Source organism: Leptonychotes weddellii, chromosome 4 (genome assembly GCF_054177405.1).
Source record: "Leptonychotes weddellii isolate Sample4059 chromosome 4, ASM5417740v2, whole genome shotgun sequence".
NCBI lineage: Eukaryota > Metazoa > Chordata > Mammalia > Carnivora > Phocidae > Leptonychotes > Leptonychotes weddellii.
Window position 1 is genome coordinate 150,386,701 of NC_138372.1, and position 21,481 is coordinate 150,408,181.

At 37.7% G+C, this 21,481-nt stretch overlaps 1 long non-coding RNA gene across 1 annotated transcript in view; it reads left to right on the forward strand.

The window, feature by feature from the left end:
• The first annotated feature begins 20,184 nt into the window (after positions 1–20,184).
• LOC145721154 (uncharacterized) overlaps positions 20,185–21,481 on the forward strand; it is a 63,428-nt gene continuing 62,131 nt past the window's right edge. The window contains exon 1 of the long non-coding RNA XR_014144619.1: positions 20,185–20,267. This is a non-coding gene — a long non-coding RNA (uncharacterized LOC145721154). The remainder of the gene's footprint in view (positions 20,268–21,481) is intronic.

Consider the following 21,481-nt stretch of genomic DNA (forward strand, 5'->3'; position numbering starts at 1 on the left):
TCACATACCCCTTCTCTGTGGCAACCTACATCCAATGACTGCCTGATGCTGGCATATAAAATTAGACCCCAAAACCTCAAACTGGGACAACTCTGAAGGACTATCTTTAGAGTTTAGAGTTCCAGTGGAGTCAGTTGGAAATCTCCGTTGAGATTGTATCAGAGCTCAACCTCTCCCTCTGCCTAGTGGTGCTATCTTCACTCTCCCATAGTTGCTGATCCCAAGTACACTTCCTAATAAACTTCTCAGTGTCTCAGTCCTGGGAACCTGGACTACAACACAAACCGTGTCTAATAAATGCAACTCAACAACATTCACAGAAGTGAACTGAATCAACCTTAATTGAACTTGGAGTTAGAAAAAAGCCCTCCAGGAACTCATAGTTTTAATGAAGAAACAGATATGTAAACACATAGCTATTATATAATGAGGAAAGAGCTAGAAAAGAGATGAACTAATCACTACCCCATTTTAATTATTACCTATGGAAGCAATATCGACTGCCCCATACATGATGTGTCAGTTAAACCAAAGTACAAGTTCTGGCTAATGAAATGAAAGCAGAAATGACATGTTCCAGGTCCAGGTAGAAGCAATTTTGAAGTAGAGGTTCATTTCCCACCTCTCTTTCTCTGTAACGGCAAATTGGAAGGCCCAAATTGAGATTTTGGCATTATGAGATAGAAGTAGCCTGATCATTGGAGTCACCGGCACTGTCTCACAGTGGCCTTTTGGTAGAAGGAAAAACAGAAAACTCTGATGTGTAAAGCCTCAGGTTCAGCGAATTTGATAGTGTAGCATAACCTAGCCCATTCCGAATAACACATGGCTGTTTATCTGTGCCCATTTGACAAGGAAGATAAGAATTAGAGGAAATTTCCCAGATCTATGATAATTAAACTGAGCACTGAATACTTGGTAATTCGTTTCTATGTGAGGAAAAGTTTTTTGTTTTTTTTTTTCTTTAGAAAGAGGAAATAGACCGAAGACCTAATCAGAACTGGTGGGTCAGGAAGCAACAAGTTGCCATGAGTTTTTAAGAGTTTGAACTCTTGGGCGCCTGGGTGGCTCATTTGGTTAAGTGACTGCCTTCAGCTCAGGTCATGGTCCTGGAGTCCCGGGATCGAGTCCCACATCAGGGAGCCCGCTTCTCCCTCTGACCCTCCCCCCTCTCATGTGCTCTCTCTCTCTCTCTCATTCTCTCTGTCTCAAATGAATAAATAAAATCTTTAAAAAAAAAAAAAAAAGTTTGAACTCTTAACCCAGGCTGGAAGACTTCCATCTGTCAAAACTGTGAAAATGTATGCAGTTTTTGTGTATAGGCACACTTTTCTGGAATAAGTAAGCAGAGCTTAGAGCACAGTTTAGGTGAAATCCAAAGGCAAGGAATGGGAGGGTGGGTGGGGAGAGAGAAAAATGGCTGAAATGAGGCCAGGAGGCTGAAATTTATAAGGGACTTCACAAGTCCACTAAAGGAGTTTGGATTTATTTTAACCTCAGCAGTTTATTAAACTGCAGGTAGCACTGTGCAATTTCTTCTTATCCAATTCATTTTCTTAATTTACTGATCAGTCCAAAGTAGGGAAAATATCTCCTATGACTCTTAGGACAAAGTCTAATTTTAACTTGGACCTTGAGGCTCTCTAGGATCTGGGTCTTGCTAACTTCTCCAATTACAGTAGTTGGTGCCTGAACCTTAAAGATGTACTAAATGAATTTGAATACTTACTCTACCAATAGCTGGCTGTGCATCACTGTCATTATCTGCAAAATAAGGATAATACTACTACTTACTTGGAAAGTTTGTAAGGGAAATTAAATGAACAAATCGATGTAAACTATTTGTATTTTAAAAAGTGCTTGCCACATAGTACAATCTCAAAATGTTGAGTGTTTTCTATGCTGATCCCTCCCCCAACCATCCAGTCTCTGGGATAATGCCTATTCATCCTTCAGATTCATAGGGTGGATGTTACTTTCTTCCCAGAAGGTTACAGTGGTCCTCCAAAACTAAGTTAGGTGATTGCCCGTGCCTTTCCACAATACCTTAGACTTTTGAACAGACTGTCCTATAATGTAATCATATCTTTACTTATGTATATCTGTACATGAACTCTGAGAAAAGGGACATTACTGAAGAATTTTTAGTAGAGGAATGACAGGGTATGAATGTGTCTAAGGAATCAGTCTGGCTGCTATACTGAGAGTAGATTCCCTAGGAGTAAGTCCCTAGAGCTGGCATGACCTGTCAGGAAGCAGCTGCAGAGATCTAGGTGAGAGACGATGAAGATGTGGACTGGGGTAGCTGTGGTGGTAATTGTGGTATATGGTTGGCTTCTGGATATATTTTGAAAGTGAAGCCACAGTTTTCTGATGGATTGGATGTGCTAGGTGAGAGAAATAGGAGTCAAAAGCAATTCCGTGTTTTTATCCTGGACATCTGGAAGGATGGAGTTGCCATCTACTGATATAGGGAAGACTATGGTGGAACAGCTTTTAGGAAAAAGAAAAAACCAGAAATAAGAGCTTAGTTATAGACTGTTGTATCTGGGACATTTATTAGACATTCAGCTGGAGATGATGGGTAGTCAGTTAGATATGTGAGAATGGATTTCAATAGAGAAGTAGCTGGGAGATGTAAATTTGAGGGAACTTATCACTACATAGATGATCTTTAAAGTTTTCAGATCAGATGAGTGAGTGTAGGACACAAGAGGACCAAAGCCCAAGCACTGTAGACCTCTGACATTTAAGAGATCAGGGAGACAGAGAATGATCTAGACTGTAATAGAGCAATAAGCAAGGGGAGGAAACAGCACATGGTGGTCTCAAAATCAAGTAAAGAGAGAATTTTGAGGAAGAGCCTGTTTCTTTCTTCCTTTCTTCTTTTTTTTTTTTTTAAGATGGGAGAATCAGGGATGACCCAATAAAAAGCAAGGATTGATGATGTCAGAAAGAGGGTGAGAGTTGTTGCAGTGCTTTCCATGGGTAGGCAAGAGAAGATAAACTCTGACACATAAGTGGCATGACTGAATTTAGGCAGGAGTATGGGAAGTTCACCTCTGGTGATAAAACAGGAAAGCCCAATCAGGGATATGAGGCTGGCAGGTGGGAAAAGTTGGCGGCGGGGGGGAAGGGGGCACAGGGGGGTGGAATCTGAAGTTTCCCCTCCTTCTTTCTTTCAGGTTTTTAGTCATCAGCCGAGCCTCAGTTTCACACTATATAAAACTAAGATATTAGATTTCAGCATATTTCCGTGATTCTGTAAATGGGTAATAATTTCAAAAGCACACACTCAAAAAGATTTAAGAGCTCACTATCAACTCTGCGTATTTGATTAGCAGGAATGAGCTTATAAAGCACAGTTATTACTATTATTATATTCTGAGAAAAAGAAAATGTCCCATGTTTTATTATATTTTGCTAGCATGATATCCCCACAGTTTCTGGCACATTTATGATTTCTAGAGGAACAAGTGCAGAAACTGTCTTGGAGACTGACATAGCCCATCTGCTTTAAAAGAGCTTGTATATAAAATGCCATATTTTCTCTGAACATCCTCTTACACTGAAGCAGATTTTAAAAGTTAGTAGTATTAAGAAATGATCTTTTGAAGTATTCACCTATGTAGAATCATGAGAAGCTTTCTTTAAACAAAATTAGTTTGATTGTAGAAAGCCGGTTAGTTCAAATTTTCTCCCCTAATGCAGGATCATTAGTGCTTAGCTAATGATGCATACCTATTTTGCCTTTAATAATGAGCTAAAAAGTTAATTTATAGTAACACAAGAAAATAGAAAGGAATGCAACCTCTATTCCAAGAGGATATGCTTTCCATTTCAAAATGCTGGTGTTCCAGACACAGGCTCCAATTAGGAACTGAAGCAACTAGAGACAAATACAAGGGATTTTCAAAAATTATCATACAAGTATAGTGTATGAGGAAAAAAACTGCTGCTTTAAAATGTAATGGGTTTTTGTAGTTGTTGAAATTTTGATATTCAGTGTTTTTAATATTCCAGGTAAAAGAGTCTCATGACTTCTATGCAGATGAACTGCCTGCATTTCAATTTAAAGTAATGATGTGAGCAATTTCACTTCATTACTTCCAGCTCCAATATGTTCATAGTGTCCATGTTAATGTCTACCAACAAAACATGAAAAGAACAAAGGCTTCTAATTTGTGTAATGGGCTTGAATGAGATGGTAGCTTTCACCTCATGGATGAACACACTAAGTGAAAAAAAAAAAAATTGGAACCCAGAGTCATATGGTATGTCAACATCACATGCCATTCTCAAGCAAATATACTGAAGAGAAGTAAAATCCTTTTCATTATACAAAGAGTGTCTTGTCAATATGCAGTTACTAGGAAAACCCATTCATGTTGCATATTTGCTATGTCAATAGGTCACATATTTCTATCTTACTGAGTCTCACTATTTTTTCATATGAATGTACTGTGCAGAAGCACAGTAAAGTTGAAATTTCTAATCTTTCAACCCCAATTTGTGGTCCTTTTCTAAATAATACCAATTGAATCTGCTCAGGCTAAATGCTATAATGAGCTGTGTGAAGGGAGCTAAGTAGACCAAATGCCTGCAATTGGTAGAGGAGTATATAGATTCTTACAGTGTAATCTGCTAAGGCATTTTACTAAGTATTGGGTACAGTTTTCAAGCACTTCAAAGCTTAACACCCAATGTGCATTCCAGCAGATAAACAAAACACAGATGACTGCCCATCTTGTCTTCTGATCTCACTGTGTATTTTTTCCATGATGATAAGTCAGCTATTTGAATTTGTAGTATATTTGTATTTGTTCTTTTCTATCAAAAGTATGTTCTCTTTCCAAATTCAGAAATTGCAGCATGTATTGTAAATTACTTTAAAACAGGATGATTCAAGGTTTGTTGTAGGTAATTTCAGCCATCACCTAAAACATAGCAAGTATATCTGAATATAATAACAACAGCAGGATGATAGAAAGCTGGTTCAGGTAAATATTTCTTTCAGTAACTTTCATGCTAACCAGATCATGTTTCCAAATATTTCCTTTGTTTGAAGAATGTAATAGACATGACTTAAATATTTTGTATACCATATTAAATAAGTTGTGTCTTTATGAACACACATACAAAGATATAAAAAGGAAAGTTCTGTCTAAGCCTATAGTCTTTTTTTTTTTTTTTAAGATTTTATTTATTTACTTGAGAGAGAGAAAGCATGAAGGGGCAGGGTCAGAGGGAGAGGGAGAAGCAGACTCCCCACTGAGCAGTGAGCCCGATGCGGGGCTCAATCCCAGGACCCTGAGATCATGACCTGAGCTGAAGGCAGATACTTAAGCAACTGAGTCACCCAGGGCCCCTAAGCCCATAGTCTTAAATTGCATAGTTAAATTAGATTCATTGGGCATTGCCTATTTATTTATTTATTTGAGAACACCAGCGCATGAGTGGGGGCAGGCAGAGGGAGAGGGAGAATCTCAAGCAGGCTCCAGGCCCAGCACAGAGGTCAATGTGGGGCTCAATCCCACAATTCCAAGATCATGACCTGAGCCGAAATCAGAGTCTGATGTTCTACTAACTGGGCCACTCAGGAGCCCCAAGGCACTGCCTATTTAAAACCAATGCTGTCTGAGATTTCATTTTTTTTGATGGATGCATAATATTCCATTATATGAAATCTTACCATTTGCAACAATGTGATGGAACTAGAGGGTGTTACGCTAAGTGAAATAAGTCAATCAGAGAAAGACAATTAACATATGATCTCGCTGATATATGGAATTTGAGAAACAAGGCAGAGGATCATAGGGGAAGGGAGGAAAAAATGAAACAAGAAGAAACCAGAGAGGGAGACAAACTATAAGAGACTTGATTTCAGGAAACAAACTGAGGGTTGCTGGAGTGGAGGAGGTTGGGAGGGATAGGGTGGCTGGGTGATGGACACTGGGGAGGGTATGTGCTATGGTGAGCGCTGTGGATTGTGTAAGACTGTTGAATCACAGACCTGTACCCCTGAAACAAATAATACATTATATGTTAATAAGAAAAAATAAATAAATAAATACAACCAATACTGTCCTTTAAATCCCTTAAATAGTATGTGTGTACTTGGAAACAGATAATCGGATAAGTTGCTGGTGGTGGTGTTTCTATAGGATGTCAGAACATCTGCATATAAGTGAAAAAAAATTGGTGAATATGTCAAACTATTTCTTCACTTGACTCATGCAATCACTATTTCATTTTCAGATTCATTCATTCATTCAAACAACATTTATTGAGTGATTATCATTCTCCATGACTAAAACTAGAGAGTGCAACAAAATAAAGTCTGGCTTCATGGAGTTTACATGAAAGGAGACTGGAGGAAGACAGCACAAAGTTTCAATATCAAAGGTATTTATGATTGCAATGGGCATTAACCAAAACACTAAGTTAGTGTTTGAGTGGTACAACTGGCAAAATCACAAATCATCCTTTTGTATACACTAACACAGAAAGCTAATGATTTGATCAGTACATTTCACTTTTTAGTAAGGCTTCCTTTTTAAATATATTATGTAAAAGTATTTTTAAAACTAAAACACACAAAGAACTCTACAGTTCAATAATAAGTAAACATGCAGCGCAGAAGGGGGAAATGGGCAAAATATCTGAACTGACATTTTATCAAAAGAAGATATATAAATGGCAAATAAGCATATGAAAAGATTTGCAATATTATTTGTCATTATAAGTGAAAACTTACTTTATTTCTTTTTAAATATTTTATTTATTTGACAGAGAGAAAGAAAGAGAGAGAGGGAACACAAGCAGGGGGCGTGGGAGAGGGAGAAGCAGGCTTCCCGCGGAGCAGGGAGCCCGATGTGGGGCTCGATCCTGGGACTCCAGGATCATGACCTAAGCTGAAGGCAGACGCTCAACGACTGAGCCACCCAGGTGCCCGTACATATGAAAATTTCAACAAGATACAAGTACACCCCTATCCGAATGGCTAAAATCTAAGAAAAAGTGACTATGCCAATTTCTGGTGAGGAGGTAGAGCAACAGAAACTCTCATTGAGTGAATGCACAATGGTACAGTCACTTTGGAAGACAGGCAGCTTTTTACACATTGAACATAGTCTTACTGTGCAATCTGGCAAACTGCAACACTAGATATTTATCAAAGTGATTTGAAAACCTCTATCCACATAAGAGCCTGCATGAGGATATTGAGAGCAGTTTTATTCATAACCACAAAAAAACTGGACAATCAAGATGTCCTTGAATAGGTGAATGGATAAACAAATTTGTATATCCTGACAACGGAATATTTTTCTGTGATAAATAAGGAATGACCCATCTAGTCATTTAAAAATATGGATAATCTTAAATGTATATTGCTAAGTGAAAGAAGCCAGTCTGAGAATATGATTCTACATGATATTCTGGCAAGGCCAAATTAGAAATATGATAAAAAAGATCAGTGGTTGCAAGGCATTCAGTAAGTGGAGAGAAACTTGACCACGTAAGGCACAAGGGATTTTTGTCAAGGCAATAAAACCATTCTGTATGATCCTGTATCCATTTGTCGAAATCTGGAGATCTTTACAGCACAAAGAGTGAACCTTAATGTATGCAAATTAAAAACATATAATTGAGGAGGTTGGGGGATTCAAAAATAGAATGCAGAATGTGGCAAGATAAACCAACTGTATTACAAATGAATGAAATGATCTCTTTGAAGGGTGTGATACAAAGAGGTCCTGACCTAAATAACTTCAGAACTGAGTAGAATAAAACTCAAGTGGCTAAATCTGTGTCCCAGTGGAGTATGAGTTTCAAAATTCTGAAAACACTACAAATGTATATTGGAACTGAACCATGAAGTAGACGGACGACAGATAGTGGGAGCCAGGTTTTTCACTGTTGTGAGTGGGGAGGGAGTTACAGATATATGAGGGGAGAAGGCTGGAATGATCCCTTTGGTGATGGATTAGAGTTGGAGACATCAGTGTGAAATACATGTTTAACTTTAGATACAGATGGCTACATATGGAATATTTATAAATGTGTGTACATACACAGGTTATAATGCTCCCATATATTATGTTGCTCTATCAACTGAGAGGGCCTTGTACCAAGAATATCTCAGTAGTAAGGAGCACACCTATTGCTCAGATCTTAGTTTCTAATACCATTCTCAAACAAAAGGAACCAAGGATCCTTGGAGAAATAACTGCTTCTAGGACTGATATAGGAAGTATTCAAGTATTTATATGACCAGAACTTAAGGAAGTACTCAAAATTTTTTTCTCTTAATTAATAAAGCTATGTCAAAGGGATAGAGCCTTGTAAAAGAGTTCTCAATGGCCAGAGCTGGAGAAATTTAAGCAACAATATAAATAAAATAATACTGGATTATAAATTGAAGTATTAAATAAATAATAAATAATACATAAATAAACAATAACCAAGAGTCCATGATGATATGTCACTGAATAAATAAACAAAAGGGAGAATAGACAAATATTCCTTATAGAATAATTCCAAATAATTTATGTAGGTACCCCATCCTTAAGAAGTAGAATATGACTTGGCTCTCCTTATATGTGGGCTACAAATAGTAACCTCCTTCCAAAGAGTAAAATATGGAAAGGAGGAAATAAAAACTTAAAAATGGAGAAATCTGACAAATACTATCCCAGCCAGGTGATCAAGATGAACAGTAGTGATTTTAGATTGATAGTGTGTTCCTTTGATATGGTCTGATGAGAATGGCACCTTATCTCTGTGGTTTTCCTCCCCAAATCCCCTAACTATAGTCTAATTGTAAGGAAAACATTAGACCAATTCCAAAAGGGGGTACACTACAAAATACCTGATCAGTACTCCTCAAAACTGTCAAGGTCATCAAAAACAAAGAAAGTCTGAATGACGGTCATAGTCAAGAGGACCCTAAGGATAATATGACAGATACATGTGGTGTAATATTCTGGATAGGCTCCTGGAACAGAAAAAGGACGTTAGGTAAAAACTAAGGAAATCAGAGTAAAGTACGGTCTTCAGTTAACAATAATAAAAAAAATTTTTTTCCACTTTACTTTCAAGGGACTCATCTCTACCCTTCCCTCTCTCATCTCTCTTGTGTCCCAAGAATACAAATAGCTGTATAATCACAGATACCAGAACTCCCAGGGAACTGAGATTTTTCAGGAAATTGATTATTCTTCAGAGGATGAGTTCTTAATGATAATACTAAAAAAATTCCCTACCCTTTCAACATGATTTAATCTTCTCTTGATGGTTCAGAGTCTTTAGGGATAACAACTGTTGAATGACTTACAAGAACTCTTTTAGGGCCCATTAACCTAACTCCAAATACTTCTAAGACAGAGGCAACATCCCTTTTTAAAAAGCACGTATACATAACAGTGTGCCTGGGTGGCTTAGTCAGAGAAGTGTCTGACTCTCGATCTCAGCTCAGGTCACGATCTCAGGGTCACAGGATCGAGCCCCACATCAGGCTCAGTTCTGGGCGCAGAGCCTGCTTAAGATTCTCTCTTTCCCTTTCCCTCTGCCCCTCCCCCTCCATTTGCGCGCCCACTCTTTCTCTTAAAAAAAGAAAACTACACCTAAGCAAAGGTACTATTCTCTTCTGTGAGCACTGAATTTGATGTGTCGTTAGCTTACCACAGTCTCTTCTATTTGGTTTCATATTATGATTCCTTCTCACTCTTGGGCTCTGTGTGTAACTACCTGGCCTTCCCTGAAAATTCCTATGATGCTGCGTCTTACAACTGCTCCTCGCCTCTATGTGTTGCAAACACAGCAGGGGACATAAAGTCTCAGGCCCTTGGGATACCCCAGTGGAAGGCTTGGTAACTCCAGACCCCCACCTGTCCTGGAAAGGGCAGTATCTATACCTCTGCACTGGCTGTTTTTTTCTTTCCGGGAAGATTTCATTTAAGATAACCTACATGGCATGGTCCCTGCTCAAATACTTCTTGATGACTTTATATAAAATAACATCACCTACTGACTGTCTAACCCCTTTCCCTGATCTATTTTTTAAAGCACTTATTGCCACGGAATTCACATACTCACTTGTTTACTTGCTTATTGTCTGTCTTCCCCATTTCAATGAAGTTCAGTGAAGGCAGAAACCATTGCATTCCTGTTCCTTGCTCTAAACCCCATGCTAACAGAAGTGCCCCGTCAGTGAATATTGATTGAATAAATGAAGATTTAACTTTCTAGGGTCAGGGTGTTCCTGTATGTTTCTGAAAAATTTTTGGAAATCTCTTCGTCTAATCAACTTCCTCTACTCTCACAGTAGTTACAATCATTGATAAATAAATAATAAACCCTGACTGAGGGTCTGTAATGATCTCAGATGAGGAAGTATCTGAACTGTGTGCAAGGACTTTATGACATCAGTGTTGGCCACTCAGAGGACTTAAAGTTTCCTTGGCCATATTCTGGAGATTTTATGTAAAGCTGCCAAATTGTTATGCTATGAATACAATAGTTAACTGTTACTTTAATTTAATCCTGAACAAAACCTGTGTAGTACAGGAAGTATTCTTGGGAAAAAAAAATGCAATACATTCCCAAACCAAAGAGATGCTATTTAAAATTTTTAAGTATTACTTAAAAAAAAAAAAAATCACACATCCATGCCTCTCCTCTTTAGAGAGCGTAACCAAGAGAGGATTAGATTAATATTGACAAATGCCACTAATTTTATTTCCTGCAAACATTTTCAAATCATGAGTAATATGCTGCTATCTACAGAAACCACAAGATAACAGATTTTTTTTCTCGAGGCCACATTGCCCCTACAAAAATAGTTTTAACAGGCTAAACTGTCATTCAATTTAGAGTAGTGCAAAATGCATTTCCCTTTGGCAATAAGCAATTTTTTCATTAATAGCCAAGACTGATCACTGTGAAGTTCCTTTATCTTTTTATACAGTGCTGTGCAGCTCAAGGTAGTATCACAAGGTCAGAATGAATATAAAACCCATCTTTATTCAAAATACATTAACAAAGACAGTAGGAACATTCTGTGCATAGCCCAACAATGAAACACACCAAAATGTCAGAACTGCTTTAGTTATGTGAGAGTACCAATTGTTCTTAACACAAATCAAATGTGTAACAAAAGAAATAAAATTACTTTTAGCTTCTTCACACACCTACTTATCTTACAAAATTTAAATTTTCAGGGGGCTTGAACTCCCAGTTTTATCCTCTCTTCTTTCCTGTCTAGGTTTGAAGATGGTTTTTCTCACATCTTTCCTTTTGGAAGGGCCCCCATTTGGCCATTCTCATGACAGTGGGTCACATTAACAGTGAATATTTCCTTAGCTGAATTCCTGCTGGTTGGATTGTCTCGTTCTATTTATAATGGAAAAATGACAATAAAAAAATAAAATGTATCCAGGCAGCATCCTCTTTAACTTCAGCTGCTCAGTCTCTCCTATGGGGACGAAGTGACCCAGGATGACAGTGTTTCTATTGATTAATTACTTATAGGGGTCATCTTTACATAGTCAGATTTGGAATGGGGGTCTCATGAACTCAAAGAATGTTTATAAGCATGCTAACAGTATAAATTCCAGCTCACACAGTAAGGAGAGTAGAAAATGAAGTAAAGTGGTCATATAGAAATACACATTAGCACAAAAATATGAAATACACATAACTAGGGTTAATATCTGAAGCAGAATTACACTAAGAAAATTAATTTTTATTTAGGATTTGCTGTCCACTATCACAGAAGTAGTTTACTGTCCACACAAATTTATGCTACATTGCCATGTTGATTGAGAGACAGTGGCCCAGACAGGGACCATTATTAGTAGGCTGCCCCTCCCCTTGTACCATATTCCCAAAGATATGGTGGTCAACAATGGAAAAAGAAATAATATAGATTTTCTAAGAAGGTTTTAAGGAGCAGGTGGAGCTTCTGCTCACTGGTATATATAGACACACCTCATTTTATTGTGCTTTGTAGATGCTGATTTTGGTTTTAATAAATTGAAGGTTTGTGGCAACCCTGCATTGAACAAGTCTGTTGGAACCATTTCTCTACCGAGATTTACTCATGTCTCTATGTCACATTTTGGTAATTCTTGCTACATTTCCAGCTTTTTCATCATTATTATATTAGTTGTAGTGATCTATGATTGGTGATCTTTGATGTTACCATTGTAATTGTTTTGAGGTACCCCGAACTGCCTCCGTTATAAGACGGCAAACCTAATCGGATAAATGTTATATGTCTTCTGACGGCTCCACTTGCCGACCATTCCCCTCTCTCTCTCCCTCTCCTTAGGCCTCCCTATTCTGTGAGACATAACAATATTGAAATTAGTCCAATTAATAACCCAATAACAGTCTCTAAGTGTTCAAGTGAAAGGAAGAGTTACATATCTCTCATTTTAAACCAAAAGCTAGAAATGATTAAACTTAGTGAAGAAGGCATATCAAAAACCAAGATAGGCTGAAAGCTAGACCTCTTATACCAAACAGCCAAGTTGTGAATGCAAAAGAAAAGTTCTTGAAGGAAATTAAAAGTGCTAATCCAGGGCACCTGGGTGGCTCAGTTGGTTAAGCGACTGCCTTCAGCTCAGGTCATGATCCTGGAGTCTCGGGATCGAGTCCCGCATCGGGCTCCCTGCTCGGCGGGGAGTCTGCTTCTCCCTCTGACCCTCCCCCCTCTCATGCTCTGTCTCTCTCATTCTCTCTCTCTCAAATAAATAAATAAAATCTTTAAAAAAAAAAGTGCTAATCCAGTAAACATACAAATGATAAGATAGTGAAACATCTTTATTGCTGATATGGAGAAAGTTTGAGAGGTCTAGATCGAAGATCAAAACAGCTACAACATTCCCTGAAGCCTAACCTTAATCTAGAACAAGGCCCTAACTCTCTTCAGTTCAGTGAAGGCTGAGAGTGGTGAGGAAGCTACAGGAGAAAAGTTGGAAGCTAGTAAAGGCTGGCTCGTGAGACTTAAGGAAAGAAGTCATCTCCGCAACATAAAAGTGCAAAGTGAAGCTGCAAGTGCTGATGTAGAAGCTGCAGCAAGTTATTCAGAAGATCTAGCTAAGCTCATTCATGAAGGTGGCTACATAAACAATAATTTTCAATGTAGACAAAACACCCTTATGTTAGAAGAAGATGCCACCTGGGCCTTTCATAGCTAGGGAGGAGAAGTCAATGCCTGGATTCAAAGCCTCAAAGGACAGGCTGACTGTTTTGTTAGGGGCTAATGCAGCTGATGACTTGAACTTGAAGCCAATGCTCATTTACCTACCATTCCAACAGTCCTAGGGATCTCAAGAATTATGCTAAATCACTCTTCCTGTGCTCTATAAATGGAAAACAAAACCTGTGTGACAACACATCTGTTTACAGCATGGTTGACTGAATATTTTAAGCCCATTGTTGAGACCCGCTGCTCAGGAAAAAGATTCCTTTCAAAATATTACCACTTGTTGACAATTCACCTGGTCACCCAAGAGCTCCACCCATTGATGGAGATGTACAATGAGATTAATGTCGGTTTCATTCCTGCTAAGATAACAAACCATTCTACAGCTCATAAATCAAGGAGTAATTTCAATTTTCAAGTCTTATTATTTAAAAAATATATTTCAAAAGGCTATAGCTGCCATAAATAGTGATTCCTCTGATGAATCTGGGCAAAATACATTGAAAACCTTCTGGAAAATGTTCATCATGCTAGATGACATTAAAAACATTTGTGATTCATAAGAAATCAAAATATCAACATTAACTCCATTTCAAAGGAATTTGGAAGAAGTTGATTCCAAACCTCGTGGATGATTTTGACTCTGACCAGACTTCAGTGGAAGAAGTAACTGGGGATGTGGTAGAAATAGCAAGAGAACTAGAACTGGAAGAGGAGTCCGAAGATGAGATCAAATTGCCACTATCTTGTTATAAAACCTCAATGTGTGAGGAGTTGCTTTTTAAGTATGAGCAAAGAAAGTGGTTTCTTGAGGTGGAATCTACTCCTGGTGACTATGCTGTGAAGATTGTAGAGATGACAACAAAGGATTTAGAGTATTACATAAACATAGTTGATAAACCAGCAGCGGAGTTTGAGAGGACTGACTCCAATTTTGAAACAGCTTCTACTGTGGGTATAATGCTTTTAAACAAAATCACATGCTACAGAGAAATCATTCATGACAGGAAGAGTCAATTGACATGGCAATCCTCATTGTTGTCTTATTGTAAGAAAATGCCACAGTCACCTCAACCTTCAGCCACCACCACCCTGATCAGTCAGCAGCTGTCTATATCAAGACAAGACCCTCCACCAGCAAAAAGATTTGACTCACTGAAAGCTCAGAAGATGATTAGCATTTTTTAGCAATAAGGTATTTTTAATTAAGATTTTTAATTAAGATACAGACTGCAGTATAGCATAAACACAACTTTCATATACACTGGAAAACTGAAAAATTCATTTGACTTGCTTTATTATGATATTTGCTTTATTGTGGTGGTCTAGTACTGAACCTGCAATATCCTCAAGATATGCCCGTATAAAACATGATAAAGTCCTCAGGGATGATGGGATTATAAAATGGATGGCTCTGGAACCCCCTGAACTACCATGTGAAGAACTGCCAGCCAACCAGAAACACCTTCAGGAGAACATGACCTGAAGGAAAAACACACTTCTACTGCTTTAAGCCATTGTAATTTGGGGTTGGCTTCTTAGAGCTGCTAGTACTAAAATGCACCCTTCTTTCTATATGGTTTAGGATTTCATCCCTGGCCCAGATCTCATCCTTTCTGTTCCTACTATATTCAGGTCTCTGTTCTTCAAAGGAGAATTATGTGACAAGTCCAACTTCTACGGATTTTTCCTTTCCCTGATTTCCCGTGTCTTGTCTATGCCATATACTAATGGTTCCCAAACCTGGAAGGATATTGAACTAACCCTGGGGAATTATTACAAAAACCCTTATGTCCCACTAGACTCATACGCACTTTTAAAAGCTCTCTATATCATGCGGACATACACCCAGATTTGGGAACTACTGGCATATAAGAAATTTAACGGTTTTCATATTTCATTGTTTCTGTTCTCAGCTTTGTTCGGGCGAGTCAAGGATTTTAAATGAAGAAATCTCTACTCTTATTCACCCTTTTGCACAGGTACAAAGAGTTGCCTATGTGTGAAGCAGCTTCACCTCAAATCAATACTTACAAAAACTTTTTTTTTTTTTGAGAGAGAGAGAGAGAGCTTGCTTGGGGGGCGGGGGCAAAGGGAAAGGGAAAGAAAGAATCTTAAGCAGGCTCTATGCCCAGCGCTGATCCTGATGTGGGGTTCTATCTATCTCATGACCCTGAGATCATGACCTGAGCTGAAATCAAGAGTTGGATACTTAACCAACTGAGCCACCAGGTGCCCCAATACTTGGAAAACTATGGGGGGTGACCACCTGCCTCAGCAAAGGACCCCTCATAAGGTTCCCAAAGGTGAATTTCACAGATACTTCCATCTTAAGACAAATCATCTTATACATACCTTCAAATCGCAAATATCCAAAACATAATTTTATTAATTAAAAGATGGATTGAACTTATTCTCATGTTTACATGTTTGTCTTCTTCTAGTAAGTAATAATCTCCTTAAAGACAGGATTCTATCTTAAACTTTCTAATATAATTTGTGTCTCCCCAGACTTTCCAAGTTTATGGGACTAAAGGAGTAGTGTTACTCCTTCCTTCTCCTCTCCTCACTTTTAATGTGAAGCTTTTACCTTCACACAAAATCTCACCCATTAATTTCTGGGAGTCTGTCATGTTGTGTTTTGTATTTCCTTGAGAACTCAAGTTACCAAGGTACTTAACAGTTGAAGGAAGAACCTCCTCTTGGGCACCACAGTGGCACTATTTTTCACTGTAGTATATTATGGAGAACTTCATTGTAACAGCTCTTTCTCTTTCCATAAGTTAAGGCCAGGGCTCTTAAAGGTTGGCCAAAAGATCAATATTTGAGAGATACCCTATAGTCCTCTCTATTTTCCTCTCTACAGGCAATGAACTCCCTCCTTCTAGATCCTTTGCTTCTACTGTCAAAACCACATATGCAAATAAACTTCTGACTACTTTAACTACAGAAGGAGATGAAGAGACACTATTTCATATTGAACACACCAAATGTTAATACATAAATTAAATATAAATTTATCTTGTTAATGCTAGTGATTTTAGTACTGTTATGTCTCCAAGTTATTTATATCATAAACAATTTTTCAAAATTGCATAAGACATGTTTTATAGTAAAGATATTGGTTTATTTAATATGTCTGCTATATATCTATAAGATATGGGTTTAATTTTATAAAATAATAGCTCCTCTATTAAATGTGAATAGAATCCTGTTCACAAATCTAATTCTTGCATTTCTCTATTGGCCATAACCCATATATAACATATGTATACACTCTTAGGGACAGTCATAACAAGGTTACACTTACTTTTTATTACCTTCAAGTGGGCTATATGTTTAAAGTTATTTTTAAAATATTAATAATTTGATATTTTAATACCAGAGCTTCAATTTTTCTTTGCTCTATGTCCAAATGAATTTCATTCCATGTTGAATTTCTTTGGAGTGTTTCCTATGTCTATGAGACTTATCCTCATTTTCATCAGCTTTATAAGCCTTGAGATAAATTCAAAGCTGCAATGACTGAAATGTAGTTTAAAATTAGGTTAGTTGGTTTCTCATTATAAGTCCCAGGGTCTTCCAAAGTCAAATAATAGTAAAGTTGGCTCCCTTTTCTAAGTTAACATTCCTGCCAGAGATTTAATAATTCTTTCATAAATAATCCCTCTTTTAGGGAAAAGATTCTTGTTTCACTAGGTTAAAAAAAGATCAAAACAGAAACCATCATTTTTGCCCAAGATCATGAAAGAAAAAGCTCATTTCTAGGCTTCTAGTTACTAGATATTTGTCCCACCATTTTAGTAGGCTGTTACACAGGTGTTGGCATACATATCCCAATTATTTGCATTTATTCAATTAGGAAATAGACATTGGTTCAATGAAGGAGTCTCCCCTGACCAGAAACAACATTTCACCAAGTATCATTTTAAATATTGTCAGCTTCTTCTTATAATGTGGCCATTTACTGATATGTGCCATTTGGCATGTAGCTAAATATTTGTTTCCTCATCTCATATTTACTATGATTCTAAGAGTCAGGATTAATTTTAATAAAAGCTATGAGGTACCTCTCACATTGTCAGATTATAAGATTCTCAATAAGTATTAGTTATTATCGCCTTTCTCCACATTCTAAGAAAGTAATTACACAATTTTATAACTAAAGTATCTAGATTTTATAACTGAAGTTCAGATCCATTAAAATAGACATTATTTATGCAACTGCACCTGTTGGATTTAAGGATTTTTAGCACATTTTCCACCAGTTTATTTAACTATTGCTCAGCAATTCACTGCTTTCTCAGTCCCTCATCTGACAGCAGAATAGAGAAATCTTCCACTTTGTATTAAACCTATGGAGACTTTCCTTTGTGGTTTAAGAATAGCCTGACATACAGGCTATTTTTTAAACGCTCATGTTAGTTAGTATCTGCTCTGGAACATATTAAAAACTTAGCTCTGAAGAGAAAACAACTTAGCAGCTATATCTCATGACTAGTGAAGTTTAGCGGTAGCCACGCATTTTAGTGGAAGTGAAAATAATTATAATCTTCCTCCAAAATGGAGGGACTTATCCTGAACGTGCTGGGTAGATATGCATAAAACCAAAGAATCAATTTCTTCTCAGAAACCTAGAGAATACTTCCAAATGGACAGAGAAAAATATAAAGCTATGAAAAAAAAAAAGAAAGAAAAATATAAAGCTATGAATGGATGTTATAAGGAGTCTCATGTCCACCACTGGGTCCCCATGAGAATAAAGGGTAGGAGAAAAGTTATAAAATTTCAGCTCCTTGTATGGCCTGCCCCCAAATTTCTCTCTTATGCGGGGCTGTTGGAAAGTGTTATTATACAAAAGTCACATCAGCCAATGCATGTGAAAGTTCTGCAAACTGTGTTCCATATGATTAATTGTTCATAGGACATGGGAAGTTGAAACATGGATAAAAGTATTTTGGTGACCTTAAAAATCTATATAAATTTGAGTAAATATACAAAACTCTTGGACTAGTGATTCTAAACGAAGTCTCAAGTTTCATTCAGAATTGTAAAATCTGTTTCTGTCCCAAATAGTAATTTCCAATAATCTATTCTTTCCTCTGTGCTTAACACACTCACATGCATATATGTACACAAAGTCATTATTACTTTTTATGCTGTACTTCGGAGTGGAATCAATAACTGCCTTCCTATTCCTCGCCTGTCTTTAAAATTCTGCTGGCAGCCAACTGCTGCTATAATCAAAGCAATGGGACAGTTCGGGTGTTTGCAACAGCATGGTATTTTGTTATGCAATTGAAAGATAAATATGCCTTTATCTTTCCAACTATCCAGTTTATTTCTGCCAAAGCATGGTAAAAGTGAAAAGGAAAATATGGGTGAAAAATACTGGGAAATGTAGCAGATACAGAGGGTATTGCTTAAGTTAGAGATGTCCTAATTTGGAAATTTTATTAAGCCAGGTTGGCTGGCCATTTAAGCGATACCTTACAAAATCATCATTCCATTTTTTTAATTTATTTTAAATTTTATTTTAAATTTTTAAATTTTAAAATTCCAAGATTTTATTTATTTATTTGAGAGAGAGAGAGAGAGAGCACGGGAGCAAGCACAAAAAAGGGGAAGGGGCAGAGGGAGAGGGAGAAGCAGGCTCCCTGCTGAGCAGGGAACCTGATGCAGGGCTAATCCTAGGACCCGGGGATCATGACCTGAGCCAAAGTCAGACACTTAACCAACTGAGCCACCCAGGCGCCTCTGGTCATTCCATTTGGTTAAGGGTGACCTTAGTTTTGCAGCCCCAGAAATGTGATTTTGTCATTGCCCCTCTAAGGAATAGACTTCTGGGAACTGATTCATGCTAAGCATAGCTATCAGATTCTGAGTGATTCAGAATGTCACTGAATTCTTTACAAAGAGTAGTATGAGTATTCAGATCTGCTTAGTAGTTATTTCAGTTTCTCAATATATTGCTCCCTTCTGGAAGCAAATCTGTAAGAAAAGTTAAATTATACTAGAAAGCTAATTGGTGATCATGGGAAAGAACAAGTGAAGCTCAGTTCAGCCCAATTCTGGCTCCTACTATCTTCCAGATATTGCTGAGCACTAGGTATACAAAGATGAATAAGACAAGAGTCTACCCTCAGAATTTCAGTGAGGCAGGGAACCAAAACATAAACATTATATCAGCCAGTGTTCTTAGTGGGAAACCACCTATAATTTTCTCATGCAGAATAGTTCATTTAAACAATAATAAGCTGCTAGAAGGAATTGTTAGAATGTGATTAGGGCCATATACAAAGGAATAATGCCCCCAAATCACACAGGAAAACCAGTATGTAAGGACAACACGGTCACCATCTCTAACCAGAAAATATTACACCTTGCCCTCTTGAGACTCACTGGCACAGTGTATATATTGCCACTGTCCCACTACCACCACTCCCTTGCCAGTGTGACCCCCAGGAGTCTGAGCTGCTTTCTAATAGCAATGCGAGAGACTTCCTCATGCTCCCTGAAACTATTGGGTTGGGACAACCAACTGGTAGAACCTAGGTCACATGCTTGCACATTATCTCCAAGAGAGCCTGGGTAAGCTAACACGGCACTTTCAATTTCTATAAGACATTAGGCTCTGTTTCCCTCCATATGTATGTATTTTCTAAGCAGGAGAAGAAAGTTGAATTCTGGACAGCCATCAATAATGATGAATGTCTTCCAGAATTGACGATTGTCAATATAGTAAGTAAAGTATAAAAGTAGAACTATACTTTGGTTTCTAGATGGAGACAGAGCATACTCATCAAGGAATTGGCAAGATTATTTTCATAGTCATGGCCAAAAGCTATGATAATCTTATACATCTATCTCCATTAAAATCAAGACAGGCAACAGCAAGAACTCACATCAATCTAGTGCACATGTAGTTCAAGATATTCTTGCAAGGAATAAATTCTTCTTCTTATTTTGCAGAGGTAAATGCCAAATTTGGTCAGATTAAGCAACTGTGCCCAGATTCCCAACTGACAAGTAGAAGAAAATGGTGCCAAGCCAGGTATGTCTGATTGTAACAAATCTACTTTTTATGGTATATCAAATGCGTCTTAGGATGTATTTGGTCTTGGTTATTCCATCCAGAATTGACCAGAGTCGGGGGACTGTCTCACAATACTACACACATAAAACAAACTGACAATTTTGAATGCCAAATATTGCAGATCAAATACTTAGTCAACATGCCCTCTTCTCTAGCCAGTGTTGAAAGTCCAGTGACAAAATCTTATAATAATTCTTTTCTGGACATCATGTAGATACCCTTTCTTCCTAGCAAAATCTTTATATATACACATAAATACTAACTAGATGGATCTTCTCTTTCAGAGCCCATCACATTTCAGTCACAAGATAAAACCCAGGCACCTTAATTAAACTTGGGTGTTTCCCAATTCTCCTCTGACCCACATTTACAAAACGTATCATAGGGCAGGTAACTTACATGTGGCTAATCTTTTCCATTACATATTGATTCAAGTTCCAGAAAATAAATGTACTTTTATCCACCTACATATAATTGCACTGAAGTGCATATAAACTTGAGACACGCACATTTGCATAAATGTCAACAAAACTATACTCCAGAGCAAAAGCACATCACCTCTGCCAACAACCAACATGATCATCTGCCTATGAAATCTCAGGTCCTTCCCTGTTCCTTCTTCCACTGTTCTTCTGAACCAGAAGTGTCTGACCCCTTATGAATTATACTTCTCAGCTTCCCCTTCCCAGTGGCTTCTTGTAGGTTCTGATGATGATACACACTGACAAGAATTCGGAAGGCAGGGAAAGGGAAGAAGGAAGGATATTTCTTTTCTGACTCTCTTGGATTTGCATCTGGTGAACCCAGACTCTACTAAAACTCTGATAACACCTCTCTTCCCTTTTTTGCCCAGCTCATGGAATTTTAATGGTTTTCAGATGTTGTTGATCTCTGGGCTGCTTCATTGTCCCCTATTTGCCCTACTGATTCTCCATCATCTTTGTAACTAATCTCCACATTATATACTCTCAATTCAGCTACTTGGTATGGATCTTCTTTTTCCTGAGTAGTCTTTGACTGATACTTCTCGGGTATTATGCTGAGTGAAGTAAGTCAAACAGAGAAAGACATGTATCATATGACCTCACTGATATGAGGAATTCTTAATCTCAGGAAACAAACTGAGGGTTGCTGGAGTGGGGGGTAGGGTGGGAGGGATGGGGTGACTGGGT